Here is a 19,889-nt window from a genome sequence, read left to right as displayed (position 1 = left end):
GAATTCACATTGGTGTTGAAAGAAAACAATGAGAAAAAGTCACTTTGTTTAAAGAACCATCCTGTATAGAGTCCAGGGGTCACAAACTCAACAGGGTCACAAATCAAAAAGTCATTTACAAGGAAAGCATATGAACATTCTAACACACTTAGTACACTCTGGATTTCTCTAGAATCAGACAATATAAAATAAACACATCTGACCGTAAAATTTTCCTTAAGAATGGCAGGTGTTATTTTACTAACAGTTTCCAAAAACACAGTTAACAGTGGGAGATTGGGAGACGGAGAAGATGACGGAGTAGAAGGACGCTCGCAGGTCACCCTCTCCCACAAATACACCAAGACCCACATCTACAGACCCACTCAGCCAACCAGAGCACCTGCGGAACTCCAACAGAACATCGCCCTCTTCAAAAGATAAAGACGCCAAAAATCTGGTAGGAGAAAAGGAAAAAAGAAAGAACAAAAGGCAAAGCAGCGCGGTCCCGCGGGGAGGGAGCGGCAAAGGAGGACTGGCGCTCGCTCCCTGGGTCTCCCCTCTCCAACTGAGAGACCAGCGGGACGGACGGGGAGCCTCCGACGTTCGGATCTGTACAGAGCAGCCCTTGACTAACAGAACTAAGTTAAACGGGCGCAGAGCGTCCCCCCGACACCCAGCCTGAGACGCGGGCCGGCAGCCGCGGGCAGGGCCAGGCTGCACAAGCCGGGCGGAGGAAGGGGGCGGCTGCACGGAGGCAGCCCCGGGGGAACGCAAGGGGCTGCGCGCTGTGGCTGTGGGTGCACAGGGCAGAACAACCTGGGCCCTCCATAAAACAGCAAGGTTGATGTGCTCTCGGGGGAAGGGTGCACACCCCCATCTCTGAAAACCCGCGGAAAGTTTTCGGGGGAAGAGAGGCGGGGCTCAGGCACAGCCGCCATATCCTCCGCAGTGACCACTCAGGCGGGGGCGGGGGCGAAACCTGCATCCCCACCGAAGGGCTTAGCAGCCTCAAAGGCCAGACTGAGACTGGCCTGCAGCCGGGGGCAGATAGGATCCTTCCATCCTGGTCCCTCAGAGAACTTGCCCCACAAAGACAAACAAGGAGCTGGGTTTTGGCTCGGAGCAGGGACAGGGCTGTCCCTCAGTCTTCCCCGAGCCCACCCGCGGAGCGCCGACCAGGGCAGAGCACGCAGCCGCACAGAGAGCGGAACTACCAGCGGCGCAGGTAGAGGGAGAGCGGCCCCCCCTCCCCCGCCTTTCGGGCAGGAACACAGCCCCTGACCGAGGTGCTGGGAGGGGGCACGACCCGCCCTCCTACCTGGCCAGTCTGCAACATCTGACTGCGGCATCCGGAGGGGCAGCGACCCGCCCGCCCACAGCAGAGAGCTGCACCTGACCCAGTGTTAGGAGGAGGCGCGATCTGCTTGCCGACAGGTGATGGGAGCAGCACAGAAGAGGGTGCCAACGGAGGGCCTCTGAAAACAGCAAGCTGAGCTTCCAAAACAGGACGAAGACAGAAAGACTTCACATTAAAAGCACACAGACTCCAGGAGAACACCGACAAACCCAGCTCCCCCCCCCCTTTTTTTAAAATCTGTTTTTACCTGTTCTATTTTCTATTACTCTCTTAATCTTTACTTCTTAACTCATTTCTATTTCTCTTGGGTTTTGATGTCCTGCTATTGATTAGACACAGGTTTCAAACATCTATTCATCTCCCCCCCCCCCTTTTTTGTAAAGGTTTTAAAAGGACGTCTCAACCCGATTAATACTCTGCTTCAACTCACTCTTCTATTATTCATTATACACTGTTTCCAAACCCTATTTCTCCCTTCTTTTAAAATTCTTTCTCTCTCTCTCTATTTTTTTTCTTTTTTTCCTAAGTTCTATTCCTAAATAGGCATCAGATAGATAAAATCCTTAAGGACCAAAATAAACAACTGATACTCCATAAACCACAGTGCCAAAGAGGTATGAGCAAGATGAAGAAGCAGAAAAACCTTTCCCAATTAAAAGAACAAGAGAAATCCCCTGAAAGAAAGATCAACGAAATAGACATCGATAGCCTATTAGATCAAGATTTCAAAAAAGGAGTGATCGAATTGCTGAAGGAATTAAAAGAGATAGTGTTTAGAGATACAAAATATGTCAAAAATGAAATTGAAGCTATAAAGAAGAGCCAAGTAGAATGGGTAAACTCATTGACAGAGATGAGGAATGATCTAATAGCTGTGCAAAGCCGACTAGATAATGCAGAGGAACGAATTAGTGATCTAGAAGACAGGGCAATAGAAAGCACCCATTCAGAAGAACTACAAGAGAAGCAAATAAAAAATAATGAAAATAGCATAAGGGACCTACGGGATAATATAAAGCGTCCCAATCTTCACATAATAGGGGTCCCAGAAGGAGAAGAAAGATCAAAGGGGATTGAAAAGGTTTTTGAAGAAATCATGACTGAAAACTTCCCAAACTTAAAGAAGGAATCAGATATCCAAGTACAGGAAGCTCAGAGGGTCCCAAACAGGAAGAACCCAAATAGACCCACACCAAGACATATCATAATCAAGATGGCCAGAGTCAAGGATAAAGAAATGATTCTAAAGGCAGCAAGAGAAAAGCAAAGAGTAAGTTACAAGGGAACCCCCATAAGGCTCTCAGCTGATTTCTCTACACAAACACTACAGGCCAGAAGGGAGTGGCAAGATATAGTCAAAGCCCTGAATGAAAAAAAAGATGCAGCCTAGGATCCTTTATCCAGCAAGGCTATCCTTGAGGATAGAAGGAGAAATAAAGAGTTTCACAGACAAAAAAAAAGCTGCAGGAGTTTAGCAACACTAAACCCATGCTAAAAGAAATATTGAAAGGGCTATTCTAAATAGAAAAGCAGCAGGATGCTACAGAAATGAGAAACACACAACTGGAAAGGTGATAACTCATGAATTACAAATAAAGTAAACATGAAATTATAAAAGAAGACATACAAATCACTGAGAGTGGGAGAGGGAGGCAGGGAAATATAGAATATTTTTTTCTTTCTTTTTTAAATTTTTTTAACAGTAGGATGGGTTTGAGATCATGTTACTATCAGTTTAATAAAAACAGTTATAGTAATGGGTTGACAGATTTACAAAAAGGGGTAACCACAAGCCAAAAATTTACAAAGGAGTCACAAAAATTAAATAAAATCCATGATAATACAAAGGAAAATTACCAAACCACAAAAGGAAGAAGAAAGGAACAAAGAGGATATATCAATTCAACTGCAAAGATAAGTTCAAAATGGCAATACACACACATCTATCATTAATTACTGTAAATGTTAATGGACTAAATGCTCCAGTCAAAAGACACAGAGTGGCAGACTGGATAATAAAGCAAGAACCTTCAATATGCTGCATACAAGAGACCCACTTTAGGGAGAAGGACACATACAGATTGAGAGTGAAAGGATGGAAAAGGATATTCCATGCAAATGGAAAAGCCAAAAAAGCAGGTGTTGCAGTACTGATTTCAGACAAAATAGACTTTAAAACAAAGGCCATAAAGAAAGATAAAGAAGGACATTTTATAATGATTAAAGGAGCGATACAAGATGAGGATATTACACTCGTTAATATATATGCACCCAATATAGAAGCACCTAAGTACATACAAGAATTACTAACAGAGATAAAGGGGGATATTGATGGGAATACAATCATAGTTGGAGATTTTAACACTGCATTAACATCACTAGACAGATCTTCCAGACAGAAAATAAACAAGGCAACAGAGAAATTAAATACTACAATAGAAAAACTAGATTTGGTGGATATTTTCAGAGCATTACACCCCCAAAAAATAGGATATACACTCTTTTCAAGTGCACATGGAACATTTTCCAGGATCGATCATGTACTTGGGCACAAAAGAAACCTCAACAATTTTAAGAAGATAGAAATTATCTCAAGCATCTTTACTGACCACAATGCCATGAAACTGGAAATCAACAACAGAGAAACAAAGGAGAAAAAAAGGAAAGCATGGAGATTAAACAATGTTATTGAAAAAACAATGGATCAATGAGGAAATCAAAGCTGAAATTAAAAAATACCTTGAGACAAATGATAATGAAAGCACAACCACTCAAAACCTATGGGACACAGCAAAGGCAGTGCTAAGAGGGAAGTTTATAGCGATACAGGCCTTCCTCAAAAAAGAAGAACAATCGCAAATAAACAATTTAACCCACCATCTGAATGAATTAGAAAAAGAAGAACAAAAAGCCCCAAGAAGCAGCAGAAGGAAGGAAATAATAAAGATCAGAGAGGAATTAAATACAATAGAGATTAACAAGACCATAGAAAAAAATCAACCAAACCAAAAGCTGGTTTTTTGAAAAAGTAAATAAAATCGACAAACCTCTGGCCAAACTCACAAAGAAGAAAAAAGAGAGAGCACAAATTAGCAAAATAAGAAAGGAAAATGGAGAAATTACAACAAACAAAATAGAAATACAGAATATCATACGAGAATATTATGAAAAACTATATGGAACCAAACTGGATAACCTAGAGGAGATGGACAAGTTTCTGGAAACATACTGTCCACCAAAACTGAATCAAGAAGAATCTGAACACTTGAACAATCCGATCACTAGAAAGGAAATAGAAATAGCAATTAAAAACCTCCCTACAAATAAAAGTCCAAGACCAGACGGCTTCACCGGGGAATTCTACCAAACATACAAAGAAGAACTCATACCAGTCCTTCTCAAACTCTTCCAGACGATTGAAAAGGAGGGAATACTCCCAAACTCATTCTATGAAGCCACCATCACCCTGATACCAAAACCAGGCAAAGACACTACAAAAAAAGAGAATTATAGGCCAATATCACTGATGAACATAGACGCCAAAATCCTCACCAAAATTTTAGCAAATAGAATCCAACAACACATAAAAAAGATTATACATCATGACCAAGTGGGGTTCATCCCAGGGACACAAGGCTGGTTCAACATACGCAAATCCATCAGCGTAATACATCACATCAACAAGAGAAAGGACAAAAACCACATGATCATCCCCATCGATGCAGAAAAAGCATTTGATAAAATTCAACACCCATTTATGATAAAAACTCTCGCCAAAGTGGGTATAGAGGGAACATATCTCAACATAATAAAAGCTATACATGACAAACCTACAGCCAGCATAGTACTCAACGGTGAAAAACTCAAAAGCTTCCCACTAAAATCTGGGACAAGACAAGGATGCCCACTATCACCACTCCTATTCAACATAGTCCTGGGAAGTCCTAGCCACAACAGTCAGGCAAGAGAAAGAAATAAAAGGGATCCAAATTGGAAAAGAAGAGGTAAAAGTGTCATTATATGCTGATGGCATGTTACTATATATAGAAAACCCTAAAAGGTCCACACAAAAGCTACTAGAGCTGATTGAAGAATTCAGCAAGGTAGCAGGTTACAAAATTAACATTCAAAAATCAGTTGCATTTCTTTACGCTAACGATAAATCAACAGAAGAAGAAAGTAAAGAAACAATCCCCTTTAAAATAGCACCCAAAGTAATAAAATATCTGGGAATAAATCTAACCAAGGAGGTGAAAGAATTATACACAGAAACCTATAAACCATTGATGAAGGAAATTAAAGAAGACTTTAAAAAATGGAAAGATATTCCATGCTCTTGGATTGGAAGAATCAATATTGTTAAAATGGTCACACTGCCCAAGGCAATCTACAGATTTAATGCAATCCCTATCCAATTACCCAGGACATATTTCACAGAACTAGAACAAATCATAATAAAATTTATATGGAACCACAAAAGACCTAGAATTGCCAAAGCGTTACTGAAGAGAAAGAAAGAGGCTGGAGGAATAACTCTCCCAGACTTCAGACACTACTATAGAGCTACAGTCATCAAGACAGCATGGTATTGGTACCAAAACAGACATATAGACCAATGGAACAGAATAGAGAGCCCAGAAATGAACCCACAAACTTTTGGTCAACTCATCTTTGACAAAGGAGGCAAGAATATACATTGGAATAAAGACAGTCTCTTCAGCAAATGGTGTTGGGAAAACTGGACAGCAGCATGTAAAACCATGAAGCTAGAACACTCCCTTACACCATACACAAAAATCAACTCAAAATGGATTAAAGACTTAAACATAAGACAAGATACAATAAACCTCCTAGAGGAAAACATAGGCAAAACATTATCTGACATACATCTCAAAAATTTTCTCCTAGAAGAAATAAAAGCAAGAATAAACAAATGGGACCTAATGAAACTTACAAGCTTCTGCACAGCAAAGGAAACCAGAAGTAAAACAAGAAGAAAACCTACGGAATGGGAGAAAATTTTTGCAAGTGAAACCGACAAAGGCTTGATCTCCAGAATATATAAGCAGCTCATACGACTCAATAAGAAAAAAATAAACAACCCAATCCAAAAATGGGCAGAAGACCTAAACAAGCAATTCTCCAAGGAAGACATACAAATGATCAAAAGGCACATGAAAAAATGCTCAATATCACTAATTATCAGAGAAATGCAAATCAAAACTACAATGAGGTATCACCTCACACCAGTCAGAATGGCCGTCATTCAAAAATCCACAAATGACAAATGCTGGAGAGGCTGTGGAGAAAGGGGAACCCTCCTACACTGCTGGTGGGAATGCAGTTTGGTGCAGCCACTATGGAAAACAGTGTGGAGATTCCTCAAAAGACTAGGAATAGACTTACCATATGACCCAGGAATCCCACTCCTGGGCTTGTATCCAGAAGGAACCCTACTTCAGGATGACACCTGCACCCCAATGTTCATAGCAGCACTATTTACAATAGCCAAAACATGGAAACAGCCTAAATGTCCATCAACAGGTGACTGGATAAAGAAGAGGTGGTATATTTATACAATGGAATACTACTCAGCCATAAAAACCGACAACATAATGCCATTTGCAGCAACATGGATGCTCCTGGAGAATGTCATTCTAAGTGAAGTAAGCCAGAAAGAGAAAGAAAAATACCATATGAGATCGCTTATATGTGGAATCTAAAAAACAAAAACAAACAAACAAACAAAAACAAAGCGTAAATAAAGGACAGAAATAGACTCACAGACAGAGAATACAGACTTGTGGTTACCAGGGGGGTGGAGGGTGGGAAGGGATAGACTGGGATTTCAAAATTGTAGAGTAGACTACACTGTATAGCACAGGGAAATATACACAAAATGTTATCATAACTCACAGAGAAAAAAATGTGACAATGAGTGTGTATATGTCCATGAATAACTGAAAAATTGTGCTGAACACTGGAATTTGACACAACATTGTAAAATGATTATAAATCAATAAAAAATGTTAAAAAAAAAAAAAAACAGTGGGAGACTGATCAAGATGACAGACTAGGAGGATGTGGAACTCACCTTCCCCTACAAACACTTCAAAAATACATCAACGGGGGATGGGGGCAGGTACAGCTTGGTGGCAGAGTGCATGCTTAGCATGCAAAAGGTCCTGGTGTTCAATGCCCAGTACCTCCACTTAAAATACAAAGACACATCTACATGAGGAACAATTTTTACTGAAAACTAACTGGAAACTGGCAAAAAGACTCTTGTACAACCAAGGCTATGAAAAAGATCCAGACATAACTGGGTAAGAAGGGAAGAAATGTGATCAGGTTGGTACCTGCGCTATTGGGAGGAAACTCAGAAGAGGGAGATGACAGGGGTGGAAACTTGCTCCAGGCCTGGGGAGTGAGTGGTCTGAGCCACAGACTGGATGCCCCGAGTACTAGGGTCCTACACAGGGCAGAGGAGCTCCCCTGACTGGTTGGAAGGCCACTGAGACAGACAGGAGGACCACGGGAAGCCTGAAATCCAGTTGCCTTGGAGACAGTGTGGAGAGTGCAGACCGGACTGACTAGAGGATGTCAGTTTTCCCACGGCCACTTCAGAACGCTTTCAAGACCTAGTGGAGCAGACACTCCAGCCCCGCTTACTCCATGCTGCAGCTCAGAACTGGATCTAGGGCTGCCATGACCAGGAAAAAGCTCAGCCGAGGGACACAGAGGCAAATCACCCCAGGGTGGTGTCTGAATGGGGCAGCAGCAGCATTGTTGGCATATACTTGAGCAGAAACTCAGAGGCAGCCCAGAACTCTGACAGTGGCTGGTCCACCATACCCAGATATATGTAAAGGGTTCATGTGGACCCCACCTGCCCCACAGCACAGCTCCACAATAGAGTGGGGGTGGCAGAGACGGGGAAAATGACTGGCCGTTAGGCACAAAGGGGAATTGGACCCGAGGCTGCCTCTGAGCAGAAAGAGAAACAATTGCTGGTGCTTCCACAGGCAGTGACAGACTGGACCTCTGTCTGTGGCCAACATGAGCCAAGAGTCCCCATGGGACCCCTTGCTTCAGCACTGCCCCATTCTGGGGCAAGGGTCGCAGTGCTAGGAGCAAGGAAGGCACACACTTAAAGGGAAAAGAGCCAGCCTGGGCCTGATCATCAGGCTTCTGCTCCAGCAACTTGCAATGAGACCCTACCTTTGACAGAGCGGTGATGGCCACTGAGCAGAGGGGATGTCCCACCTCACACCTGGCATCAAGTCTAGCCCCTCCATCTCCAGCTCTGCCCTCTACCAAGAAGACAGCTGCCAGCGCACCTTGAGGAAATAACTTTACTTAAGTTACTTGACTTGCATTGCATGTCAAATCCAGACCTCCATGAAAGGCAGTGGTCACACACGGTCTGCACACAGACACTCCCACATAAGGACAACACATCAAGATGGCAAGTCATAAATGTTTCACCTAAATTCATAGAGACAGAATAAGTTAAGCAAAACGAAAAGGCAGAGAAATTGATCTCAACTGAAAGAGCAAAAGAAAACACCTGAAAAAATAAATAATGAAACAAACAATTTACCAGATAAAAATTCAAAGTGCTGGCAATAAAAATGTTAACAGGATTAAGGAAAAGAATAGATGAACAATCTAAGAATTTTAACAAAGAATTAGAAAATGTAAAAAAGACCCAATCACAACTGAAGAATTAAGTAACTTAAGTAAAAAACACTAGAAGTGATACAGAAGAAGGTATAAGTGATTACACATTCTTTTTAAGTGCACATGTAAACATATTCCAGTATAGATCACATGATAGGGCACAAAATAAGTCTCAAAAAATTTAAGAAGACAGAATTATATCAAGCATTTTCCCCAACCACAAGGGTATTACAGAAAGAAAAACGGGGAAGTATAAACATGTGGAGAGTAAATAACATGCTACCAAAAAAAATGGGCTAAAGAAAAAAATAAAGAGGAAATCAGAAAATACCTTGAGACAAAAATATGCAACTTTATAAAATCTATGGGATGCAGCAAAAGCAGTTCTAAGAAGGAAATTTATAGCAGTACAGGCCTTCCTCAAGAAACAAGAAAAATAACAACTGATACCACAGAGATACAAAAAAATCTTAAGAGGATACTACTGTTATATGCCAACAAATGGACAACCTAGAACAGACAAATTTCTAAAAACATACAACCTGACAATCCTGAATCATGAAGAAACAGACAATCTGAACAAACCAATCACTACTAGTATAACTTTGTAATAACAAATTCGTAGTAACAAATTCTCAGCAAACAAAAGTCCAGGACCAGACAGCTTCACTGGGGAATTCTACTAAACATATTAAGAAGACACAATATCTATCCTCCTCAAATTATTCCAAAAAATTTAAGAGTACAGAACACTCCCAAATTCATTTCATAAGGCCACCATTGCCTTGACATCAAAACCAAAGACAGTTTATAGACCAATAACTTTGATGAATATAGATGCAAATATCTCAAATAAAATATTAGCAAATCAAATCCAAAATCCAATAGGTTAAAATAAAAAATCAGACACCATGATCAAGTGGGATTTATTCCAGGGGTGCAAGGATGGTTCAACATTTGCAAACCAATTAGTGTGATGCACCATGTTAACAAAAGAAAGGATAAAAGTCACACAACTGTTTCAACAGACAAAAAAGCATTCGACAAAATTTAACATCCATTCATAATAAAAACTCTCATCAAAGTGGGTACAGATGGAACATATCTCCACATAATAAAAGCCATTTATGACATGCCCACAACTAACATATTCAGTGGTAAAAAGTTGAAAGCCTTTCCACTAAATTCAGGAACAAGACAAAGATGCCCATTCTTACCACTTCTATTTAACATAGCATTGGAAGTCCTAGCCACAGCAATCACACAAGAAATAAAAGGCATCCAAACTAGTAGGGAAGAAGTAAAACTGTCACTATTTGCAGTAGACATGACATTATATATAGAAAACCCTACTAAAGTTTCCATCAAAAAAACTATTAGAATAAATGAATTCACTAAAGTTTCAAGATACAAGATTATTACACAGAAATCTGTTGCCTTTCTATACACTAATAATGAACTACCAGAAAGCAAAAGCGAAAAAAAAAAAATCCTGTTTAAAACCGTATCAAAAAATTTAGAATACCTAGGAATAAACTTAACCACGGAGGTCAAAGACTTATAATCTAAAAACTATAAAACACTGATGAAGGAAACTGAAGATAATACAAAGAAATGGAAAGATATTCAGTGTTCACGGATTGGAAGAACTAATAGTTAAAATTGCCATACTACCCAAAGCAATCTATACATATAATGCAATCCCCATCGAATACCCATGACATTTTTAACAGAACTAGAACAACTAATCCTAAAATTCATATGGAACCACAAAAGATCCCAAATTGCCAAAGCAATCTTGAAAAAAAAGAACAAAGCTGGAGGTATCACCCTCCCTGACTTCAGACTACACAACACAACCTCAGTAGTCAAAACAGCATTGGATGGCACAAAAACAGACACACAGATCAACGGAATAGAACAGAGAGCCCAGAAATAAACCCACATACCTATGGTTAATTAATCCACAACAAAGGAAGCAAGAATATACAATGGGGAAAAGACAATCTCTTCAATAAGTGTTGGTGGGAAAACTGACAGCTATATGTAAAAGAATGAAATTATAACCTTTTCTCACACCACAAACAAAAATAAACTCAAAATGGATTATAGACCTAAATGTTAAGACTGGAAACCATAAAACTCCCAGGAGAAAACATAATCAGAACACTGTTTGATATAAATCATAGCAGTATTTTTTTGGATCCATCTCCTACAGCAATAGAAATAAAAGCAAAAATAAACAAACGGGATCTAATTAAACTGAAAAGGTTTTGCTCTGCAAAGGAAACCACTGACAAAATGAAAAGACAATCTATGGAATGGGAGAAAATATTTGCAAATGATATGACTGAAAATGGATTAACATCCAAAATATATAAATAGCTCATACAATTCAGTATAAAAAGAATTAAAAATGGGCAAAATACCCAAATAGACATTTTTCCAAAGACAACATACAGATGTCTAACAAGCACATGAAAAGATGCTCAATATCACTATTAGAGAAATGCAAATCAAAACCACAATGAATACCAAAACCAGGCAAAGACCCTACCAAAAAAGAGAATTATTGGCCAATATCACTGATGAACATAGATGCAAAAATCCTCACCAAAATATTAGCAAACAGAATCCAACAGCACATAAAAAAGATGATACATCATGATCAGGTGGGGTTCATCCCAGGGACACAAGGGTGGCTCAACATATGCAAATCAATCAACGTAATACATCACATCAACAAGAGAAAGGACAAAAACCACACGATCAGCTCAATAGATGCAGAAAAAGCATTTGATAAAATTCAACACCCACTTATGATAAAAACTCTCACCAAAGCGGGTAGAGAGGGAACATATCTCAACATCATAAAAGCTATATATGACAAACCTACAGCCAGCATAGTACTCAACGGTGAAAAACTCAAAAGTTTCCCACTAAAATCTGGGACAAGACAACGATGCCCACTATCACCACTCCTATTCAACAGTCTTCGAAGTCCTAGCCACAGTAATCAGTCAAGAGAGAGAAATAAAAGGGATCCAAATTGGAAAAGAAGAGGTAAAAGTGTCACTATATGCCGATGACATGTTACTATATACAGAAAACCCTAAAAGGTCCACACAAAAACTACCAGAGCTGATTGAAGAATTCAGCAAGGTAGCAGGTTACAAGATTAACGTTCAAAAATCAGTTGCATTTCTTTACACTAACGATGAATCAACAGAAAAAGAAAATAAGGAAACAATCCCCTTTAAAATAGCACCCAAAGTAATAAAATACCTGGGAATAAATCTAACCAAGGAGGTGAAAGAATTATACACAGAAAACTATAAACCACTGATGAAGGAAATTAAAGACTTAAAAAAATGGAAAGATATCCCATGCTCCCGGATTGGAAGAATCAATATTGTTAAAATGGTCACACTGCCCGAGGCAATCTACAGATTTAATGCAATCCCTATCAAATTACCCAGGACATGTTTCACAGAACTAGAACAAATCATAATAAAATTTATATGGAACCACAAAAGACCCAGAATTGCCAAAGCATTACTGTAGAAAAAGAAAGAGGCTGGAGGAATAACTCTCCCAGACTTCAGACAATACTATAGAGCTACAGTCATCAAGACAGCATGGTATTGGTACCAAAACAGACATATAGACCAATGGAACAGAATAGGGAGCCAGAAATGAACCCACAAACTTTTGGTCAACTGATCTTCAACAAAGGAGGCAAGAACACACAATAGAATAAAGATGGTCTCTTCAGCAAATGGTGTTGGGAAAACTGGACAGCAGCATGTAAAGCAATGAAGCTAGAACACTCCCTTACACCATACACAAAAGTCAACTCAAAATGGATCAAATACTTAAACATAAGACAAGATACAATAAACCTCCTAGAAGAAAATATAGGCAAAACATTATCTGACATACATCTCAAAAATGTTCTCCTAGAACAGTCTACTCAAGCAATAGAAATAAAATAAACAAATGGGACCTAATGAAACTTACAAGCTTCTGCACTGCAAAGGAAAGCATAGTAAAACAAAAAGACAACCTATGGAATGGGAGAAAATTTTTGCAAATGAAACCAACAAAGGCTTCATCTGCAGAATATATAAGCAGCTCATATGACTTAATAAGAAAAAAACCAACAACCCAATCCAAAAATGGGCAGAAGACCTAAACAAGCAATTCTCCAAGGAAGACATACAATTGAAAAAATGCTCAATATCACTAATTATCAGAGAAATGCAAATCAAAACTACAATGAGGTATTACCTCACACCAGTCAGAATGGCCATCATTCAAAAATCCACAAATGACAAATGCTGGAGAGGTTGTGGAGAAAAGGGAATCCTCCTACACTGCTGGTGGGAATGTAGTTTGGTGCAGCCACTGTGGAAAACAGTATGGAGATTCCTCTAAAGACTAGGAACAGACTTACCATATGACCCAGGAATCCCACTCCTGGGCATATATCCAGAAGGAACCCTACTTCAGGATGACACCTGCACCCCAATGTTCACAGCAGCATTATTTACAATAGCCAAGACACGGAGACAGCCTAAATGTCCATCAACAGGTGACTGGATAAAGAAGAGGTGGTATATTTATACAATGGAATACTACTCAGCCATAAAAACCGACAACATAATGCCATTTGCAGCAACATGGATTCTCCTGGAGAATGTCATTCTAAGTGAAGTAAGCCAGAAAGAGAAAGAAAAATACCATATGAGATCACTTATATGTGGAATCTAAAATAAAAACAAACAAACAAAACATAAATACAAAACAGAAACAGACTCATAGACATAGACTACAAACTTGTGGTTGCCAAGGGAGTGGAGGGTGGAAAGGGATAGACTGGGAATTCAAAATGTAGAATAGATAAACAAGATTATACTGTATAGCACAGGGAAATATATACAAGATCTAATGGTAGCTCACAGAGAAAAAATGTGACAATGAATATATGTATGTTCATGTATAACTGAAAAATTGTGCTCTACACTGGAATTTGACACAACATTGTAAAATGATTATAAACCAATAAAAAATGTTTAAAAAAACCCACAATGAGTTATTACCACACATCTGTCAGAATGACTATCATCAAAAAGTTTACAAATAACAAATGTTGGCAAGGAAGTGGGAAAAAGGGAACCCTTGTACACTATAGCTAGGAATGTAAATTGGTGCACCCACTACGGAATAAGGAAGTGCCTCAAAAAACTAAAAATTGAAGTACCACATGATCCAGCAGTTCCACTCCTGGGTATGTATCTGGAAAAAGCTGAAACACTAATTCAAAAAGATGTATGCCTCAATTATCACTTATTCAGTGGTTGTTGATTAGAAGTTAGATGATGAATGAACAAATGAACCAAAACCTAATGTGGGAAGTCAGAAGACTGGTGACTGTAAAGGAAGAAGTATTTTTCACTGACAGCTACACCATGAACTTCAATTAAGAGATCACAAAAATTTCATTCTTCCAAAGGCATTTTTGTGAATCTTGCCCAAAAAAAAAAAAGAGAGAGAGCTAACATTTTTTAAGCAAACTAAAATGATAATTCTTAGATATGGAGCATAAACTTTTTGTGGTTTTTTTTGGTAGTTTAGGAAAAAAGCTAAATTTTGCTCCAAAAGAACTCAAGACGTTAAAATGTAATTTGTTTGCTATGGAAGATTTGCTGAAAGCTAATAAGCTCTTAATGGAAACAAGCTACTGGGGTATTACTCTGTCTGAGAGCAATGGTTTGGTGCAACCTACTGTAAAATTAAGAAGAGAGAGAAAAGGGCAGAGCTCTGGGGGGTTAACACATTTCTACTGATAGGAAAATAGAACCAACATGGCAAACAATTTACCTTTCTGCTTTAAAACCACTAATAAACAAGATTTACTTGGCAGTGGTATTTTTTTTCAATTCCTGTCGGGCACAACACAGATTTGATCATGTTCTTGGTCCCTTATTTGAAGAGAAGCAATAAACTCTCAATTGTACTATGACTAAGCTTTTGAAAACTTCTTTATCCACTAAGCATCTTATAAAATAAGAATAAATACAATAAAATAAATGTTGCAGTTGACATAAAATGGTTTAATTTTCCAAGTTATTACGTGGTACTCTAATCTAACACATGTAATCTAAATTAAGAAGAGGTACTCTAATCTTTTAACATATACAATCTAAGTTAAGATGATTATCCTTTTTAGAACATGACACTTAAGAAATTACATTCGTAACAAATGGTTCATAATTATTTTTGTATTATAAATCTATTCATAAAAAGTAAGGCATGCTACTCTTGATATGCACTTGAAATGAAGCATTTTGCCTAAAAAGACACTGTCAAGGTACCACGTCACTGAGGAGGATTTTACAGGTTCGTGAGTTACCACTTTAGGCACTCGCTGAAATTAGGGGTGGGTGAGAATGATTTCAGGGTTAGGCCTAGTTTGGTTTTGGTTACAGTAAGCAATTAAACATAGAACATTCACAAAAATTAATCACCTATTAGACCTCAAATAAAATCAAATAATAAAAATTAGAAATAGAACAAATATAGGGTCTGATCACAAAGTAATAAAACTAGAAATGAACAAAAAAGAGACAAATTTCACTTGTCAGAATGGCCAAGGTCAAACACATATACACACTAATTTATACAAGTTTGCCACAAATGGGCTCTCATACACCACTAGGACAACCTGGACTGGGGTAATTTGACAACACCTTTCAAAATAATAAATGCTTTGACCAGTGGTTCCCCAATTTGTTTGCACACTGTTATCACCTAGTGAACTTCAAAAACTACTGAAGCCTTTGTCCAGCCTTAGCAACTGTGATTTATTGGACAGGGATATGGCCTGAGCTTTGGACTTTTGAAAAGATTCCCAGCTGATATTAATGTACAAACAATTTTGAGAAACACTGGCTTATGTACCCTTTGATGAAACAATCCTTCTCATTACTGTTCTTACACGTCTATATTCACACATGTGGTGAATAACCTATGTCATTAATTATAGCTTTGTTTTATAATACCAGCAGATTAGAAAAACCTAAGTGTTCACCAAAAGGTGACCTGAAATAAATATGGAATATTCATAAAATTTAATACTATGTCTCTGTTAAAAAAAAAGGACAGATGGTATGTGAATTATATCTCAATAAAGTTGTCACATGTATTTTTGAAAGGAAGTGCACGATGGTGAAGACAGCCTACTATCATCTACGTGAAAAATAATACACATACACACACAAGCTGATCAAAGTGACTACCTCCTCGGGTGAAAATATGCTTTTGTTTTTAAAATACTAAAATTTGTAATGGGTTATTTACTAACTTAAAAAATGAATTTTAAAAATTAAAATGAAATATAAAATCAGTCTTGGTCATATTCTCCAGGCAAGTAGAATTTTTATCAGCTAACATTCAAAGAGGTATGAGGGAACATTCTGGAATGATGGAAATAATTTATCTTAAGAGTGGTGGTGTTTGCACCACTGTGTATGTTTCTCAAAACTCAGAGGAACTATATACCTAAAAGGAGTGAATTTTACTCTGTAAATTTATACTTTAAGTTAACCTGACTTAAAAATTTTTTTAAAAAGCTTACTTGACAACTGGACCTCTTGAACAACACTAGCAGGGATATAAACTGGTACAACCAATTTGGAAAACATCTTGGCAGCAGCTAGTGGATCTGGGCAAGCACATGCTCGGTAAGTCAATATTTCCACTCCAGCACAAGTCTCCCATGGAGACACATACATGGATTCACCAAAGAATGTGCAAAGTAATATTCATGGTCACACTACTCACAGACAGTAAAATAAAGGAACAATGCAGACACTGTTAAAAGTAAATAGATTCTCAGACTGAGTGTATTTGTGCAATGGAAAGCCAGGCAGGAGATGTTTCACTTTGAAGGGTGGCATTGCCAAGGCCAAGTACTAATGCCAAAGAATGTGAGCAAAAAGCAAAATACAAGTGGTCCTTAACCATATAAAGAAATACTCAACTTCACTCATGATGATGAAAATGCAAATTAAAATTACACTGAAACAACCTATCTCATACTGGCAAAATTCCAAAATTTAACAACAAATTCTGATGGCAAGGTTGTATGGAACCAGACATCCTCAACCATGTCGCCTGGAGATGCAAAATGGTAAAATCCCCACAGAGGGCAATTTGGCCAAATCTCAAATAAAATTTTTTCAGTGCACTTACCATTTGATACACATATATCATGTCTAGTGATTAACTGTATAAGATAAACACACATATCTTAAAAATGATGCATGAATAAGAGTATTCATTGTTTGCTGTTTATCACAAGAACAGAAACAACTCATGTCTACCCATTAGGTGTTAATGAGATAAAGTATGGCATATCCATACAATGGAAGACTTTGTAAAACACAATATGGAACTTCTCTATGTATTAATATAGAAACAAAACTGGAGGGAAAAAACCATGGCATAGAAAAATATAAATTCTATGCTATTTGGGTGTGAAAGGGAGAAATGAGAAAACACAGTCACATCAGTTTGCCTTCAGACACAAAATGAATAAAAATAGTTAACCATAGGGGTTAATGGAAAGATGTGGAAAGAACACAGTGGGTAGGGGAAGGAACAAGACTTCTCAGTATTATCTCTTTCTAGTTTTTTTCTCAGATAGAAATGAATTACCCATTTCAAAATGTTGGACTTGAAATTCATTTTGAAAATCCAGTAAGGGAAATAAAAACCCTTCCTCCATCCCTCCCCTTCAAGGTACGTGACTGTATTTTGCAAGTTGCATACAGGTTGCTACCTCCTCTTTAGAAGGAGGGTGGGGAAGAGGGAAGGCAGGTGGTAATGACCTTTAACACTTTGCTCTAGACCTCTGGAGCCTCAGCCAAAATTGACATGGGACAACTCTCATTTAAATACCCTGTTTTAAGAGAAAAGACAAATAGAACAGATAGTGAATACAGAAAGAGGCCCTATAAATGGCAAAAGTAGTGTTTAAATGGACTTGGGAATAATAAATCATTTTAGTTAACAAAATCATTTGGGGGAAGGGTATAGCTTAGTGGTAGAGCACATGCTTAGCATGCATGAGGTCCTAGGTTCAATTCCCAGTACCTCCATTAAAAATAATAATAATAAATAAATAAACCTAATTACCTCCCCCTCTCCAAAAAAAAAACTTTTCTTAAAAATCATTTGGGTTATATTTCTATAGCAGTATTCAGAATGTATCTTTCCCTTTCAAACTGTAACACAGTTGTGTTTATTACGGCTGTAACATAATACAATTTTAAATCATTTTTCTCATTTTAAAAATTTATCTAGGTGGAAATCTTTGTGCATATATGAGTTTTTCTCAAGAACAGAGAGTAGCACTGAATTAGAAGTGGAATTAAAGGTTGAAGGCTATGCACCTTTTACAGCTTAATTAAATAGAGTGAATAAATATTAAAAGGTTAGAGATTATCAGTAGATAAGTGAATGCAAAGTAAAATGAAATCCCATTTTCATCCATAAGTTTGGCAAAGATATTGCCAGGAATGTGATATGAAAGATCTTCAAATAATTTTGACAAATGAAACGGTAAATTTCAGAAAAACAAATACACAATGATACTATCTATGATTTTTTAAAAACTGACCACATAGTGAGGTTATTTATTTCTGTATATACATATTGAATTTAAATAGCCAAAATAAAGTTCAGGGAGGACTCACACCAAAATAGTAAGTATTACCCCTGGGAGACACTTGTGGAGCAGTGCTGGGTAATGAGGAAGCCCAGGGGACCTCTTGATTATACTGTCAGCATTTAAAACAAAGACAACATATTCTAATATTAATTATGCAATGAAAACAAGGAAAAAGTTTATAAAATTAGTCCATCAAATTCTGCTTGTAGACACTTTAAAAAAAAAAAAATAAGAGTAAAATAGACTTCTAAACCTAGTGTCTCATCATTTTTAAATGAAAGGTTATAGGTCATGTGTAAGTTATCTGTTTCTACCTCACTAAGTTTTTCCCCTCCATGTAAGGAAATTCAGACGAGTTTAATCAAGAGTTGGGAAGAAGAGAAAGGAGCCTAGAAAACATGCCACAGGAATGAGGAAGAGTCAACATAAAGAAAATGCATCGGCTCAATCTAATGAAAGGATAAAATCAGTACACAGTGTTACACTTGGTATCAAAGGTTCAGGAAAGAAACAACTATCTGAATTTGGATTTAATGTCTAATATAGATTAACTCTTTAGAATTAAATTTCTTCTGTAGGATGAGAGAATGGTGCCTTCTGAGTGAGAAATATGGAAGGCTCATTGGACAGACTTAAAAGGCTACAGAAATAGAGGATTTTGAATTGACAAGAGTATAAAGGGCTAAGTGCTCCCCAGATGCTTTTGCAACACGGCGCAGAGACCACAGGGTAATAGTTACAGGCCCCTCTCCAGAAACAGGTAAGGCTGCCACAGCAGGAGGAAACGGGCCTGAGAGCTGCGGCAGCCCCAGCACCAGGACTGACCTAAAGACCCAAAAGCATCTCCGTGACTCAGTCTTGGTACCGTCTGTGCCCTGGCACACCCACCATAAAGGCTGCTTTAGCTCAGCCTTCCACTCAATATGGACACTCTATACATAGAGCCTTCCTTGTTCACTACTAACAATAGTCACAGTGGCCCACCACTATGCGGGACTTGTCAACAGCAGACCAGATGAAGTCCAGGTGGTCGGGACTGTGATTCAGTTCTCTGGGAAAGACCAAAGGGCAATTCACAGGCACACCTACAGGTGGATACACATCCAAAAGGTCCTCAGACATCACCTACAC

The 19,889-nt window shown here is 38.3% G+C and overlaps 1 protein-coding gene across 5 annotated transcripts in view; it reads right to left on the bottom strand.

Annotated features, from left to right (window-relative positions):
• Window positions 1-19,889, bottom strand: part of ULK4 (unc-51 like kinase 4) — a 437,172-nt gene that overhangs the window by 254,950 nt on the left and 162,333 nt on the right. The gene's annotated exons all lie outside the window — the stretch shown is intronic.

This window comes from Camelus bactrianus, chromosome 17 (assembly GCF_048773025.1).
Source record: "Camelus bactrianus isolate YW-2024 breed Bactrian camel chromosome 17, ASM4877302v1, whole genome shotgun sequence".
In the NCBI taxonomy this organism is placed as follows: Eukaryota; Metazoa; Chordata; class Mammalia; order Artiodactyla; family Camelidae; genus Camelus; species Camelus bactrianus.
Note: the sequence above shows the minus strand (reverse complement) of the source record. Positions and strands in the feature narration are given on the sequence as shown.